The following is a 3,322-nucleotide window of genomic DNA, read 5'->3' on the forward strand; positions in this document are numbered from 1 at the left end:
GTACGTCACCGTCATAAAAACAGGTCACCGTCCGAATCCATTCACTTATTTCGTTCACGCCTTTCTGATTATAGTCCACTCAACTGCTATTCACTATATAGGGATTAGTGAATGAGTGAATGAGTGAACGAGCCAAGCTATTTCAGACACAGCACTTGATTAGCTGGGTCAGGTGTGTTTGATTAGGGTTGGAGGTAAACTGTGCAGAGCTGTGGCCCTCCAGGAATTGAGTGTGAGACCAATGGTCTAAAGAGTCTAGTCTTAGAATTTAAAAACCAGCTGTAGCCAGTCGTCCTCACAAAGGTTTTATTAAACTTTTAATATTTGCAACTGGCGGCACTGGCGACTGTCAATATATTCTGAAGATGCATTCCCTAGGCTATCAAACATCATTCATGCTTATTTTTCTGATTTTGTCAAACACATCTTTGTTTTTTAGTGTTTCTTTTGTATAAGGCTATGCGTTAACATTGCAAGTTAATTGTTTTAGGCTATTCATTTGTTCTGCAGACGGAAAAAAAAGTGAAACTGCATTCTGTAAAAATCCAGAATAAGATGTGATTTATCTCTTTTTTTTCAATAACATTAAGCATCCTTTTATTTCAACCTGGACTCTAATAAATGTTAAACAAGAAGAATAAAATGATAGCTTATAAACTGCACTTATTTGTGAATATATAGGCTCCCTAGCCTGTTTTAAATAGGCCTAGTCTAACAAATAAAAAATCAAACATTTGTAAATAAAATAATTTTACTATATATACACTTTAATTATATCTAATATACAGGTGCATCTTAATAAATTAGAATGTCATGGAAAAGTTCATTTACTTCAGTAATTCAACTCAAATTGTGAAACTCGTGTATTAAACAAATTACATACACACAGACTGAAGTAGTTTAAGTCTTTGGTTCCTTTAATTGTGATGATTTTGGCTCATATTTAACAAAAACCCACCAATTCACTATCTCAACAAATTAGAATATGGTGACATACCAATCAGCTAATCAACTCAAAACACCTGCAAAGGTTTCCTGAGCCTTCAAATTGGTCTCTCAGTTTGATTCACTAGGCTTGATGGGGAAAATGCTGATCTGACAGTTGTCGTAAATACAATCATTGACACCCTTCACAAGGAGGGTAAGCCACAAACATTCATTGCAAAAGGAAGCTGGCTGTTCACAGAGTGCTGTATCCAAACATGTTAACAGAAAGTTGAGTGGAAGGAAAAAGTGTGGAAGAAAAAATGCACAACCAACTGGGAGAACCGCAGCATTAAGATGATTGTCAAGCCAAAATTGATTCAAGAATTTGAGTGAACTTCACAAGGAATGGACTGAGGTTAGGGTCAAGGCATCAAGAGCCACCACACACAGACGTGTCAAGGAATTTGTCTACAGTTGTCGTATTCCTCTTGTTAAGCCACTCCTGAACCACAGACAATGTCAGAGGTGTCTTACCTGAGCTAAGGAGAAGAATAACTGGACTGTTACCCAGTGGTCCAAAGTCCTCTATTCAGATGAGAGCAGTTTTTGTAATTTCATTTGGAAACCAAGTTGCTTGAAGTCCAGTGTTAAGTTTCCACAGTCTGTGATGATTCGGGTAGAATGTCATCTGCTGGTGTTGGTCCATTGTGTTTTTGCTGAAAAATCCAAAGTCACTGTGCCCGTTTTACCAAGAATTTTGGAGCACTTCATGCTTCCTTCTGCTGACCAGCTTTTTGAAGATGCTGATTTCATTTTCCAGCAGGGCACCTTGGCACCAAAAGTTGGTTAAATGACCATGGTGTTGGTGTGCTTGACTGGCCAGCAACAAACTCACCATAACTGGTGTGAGTCATTTTTCAGTCATTTTCCACTTGACTGGTATTGTCAAGTAGAAATAAGAAATAAGTGACCATAAAATGCATATTAGCTGAAGGCCACTGTCAAAGAAACCCTTGGCTTCCATACCAGCTCAGCAGTGCCACAAACTGATCACCTCTGTGCCACGCCAAATTGAGGCAGTAATTAAAAGCAAAAGGAGCCCCTACCAAGTATTGCGTACATGTACAGTAAATGAACATACTTTCTAGAAGGCCAACAATTCACTAAAATATATATATTTTTTTGATTGGTCTTATGAAGAATTCTAATTTGTTGCTTGCATATAGAGAATTTGTGGGTTTTGTTAAATGTAAGCCAAATCATCGCAATTAAGGGTGCTTTCCCACTAGCACTTTTGGTGCGGCAACCGGGTTCATTTGACGTCAGAGTTTCGGTTTTGTTTAGATGAGTGAACGTTGTCTTCCGACTCGGGGGCGCACACCGTGAACTGTACCCGAAGCGTCCACTTAAAAAAGGTGGTGTGGGGTACGGTTCATGGTGCACTTCCGGGGCACGGTTCGCTGCTGATGTGAACGCAATCGCACCAAATCGCGGAAGTTAAGTAATGACGTATTATTTGATAAAAATGGGTGTGTTTGTGTTTCACACTCACTTTCCAGATGAGCGTGACTGACGCGCTGCAAGCAGAGAGCTGTATATCTCGTTTCTATTCGGCCTTCAGCGTTCCTTTGAGCATTTTCAGTGCATGTCGTAAGACAGACGTAAGTGCCTTTATGTATCGAAGCCTTGTAAACAAAACGAATGGTTCAAAAAACATAAATACTGTACATAAAAGTGCAGAGAGCCTTTTCCTCCTCGCGCCGTCCATTACTAAGCAAAGGGGTAAACAGCTGCTGGCTTGAAGACGCAAACAACCGCGATTGGACTCAAATATTATAGCATATAAACACATTCCAGCAATCAAACGTCGTGTTCGGACCAGGCAACCGTACCAACTGTGAAAGCACCCCTAAAAGAACCAAAGACTTAAACTACTTCAGTCTCTGTGTGCATTGAATTTAATACTCGAGTTTCAATCACAATTTGAGTTGAATTTAATGAAATAAATGAACTTTTCCACAAAATTCTAATTTATTGAAATGCACCTGTACTCACATGTTGAGGTTAAACCAAAGGTTTCTCAGCTAGGACTTTGTAAACCAAACTGTTGAAGGTAGCACAAAGAACACCTGCGTTCCCTCTACCCAAACTGAACTACTTCTTCAGGCAACTACTCACCTGATATACAATCCAGGTGTGTGCTAACGAGCGCCCTCTAGTGCCTCTTAGTTTTACAACACAGATTTTTTAAGATTCCATTCCCGAAGGATATGGAAGACTGTTACAGACCATTTCACACTCTGTTTACAGTCAAAACTGGAAAAAGGGCATATATGGGCTACCATGACGGGACTGAAGGATTAATCACTACACAGAAGTCATTAGTAGTAGATAA

This window comes from Cyprinus carpio, chromosome B15 (assembly GCF_018340385.1).
Source record: "Cyprinus carpio isolate SPL01 chromosome B15, ASM1834038v1, whole genome shotgun sequence".
Classification (NCBI taxonomy): domain Eukaryota; kingdom Metazoa; phylum Chordata; class Actinopteri; order Cypriniformes; family Cyprinidae; genus Cyprinus; species Cyprinus carpio.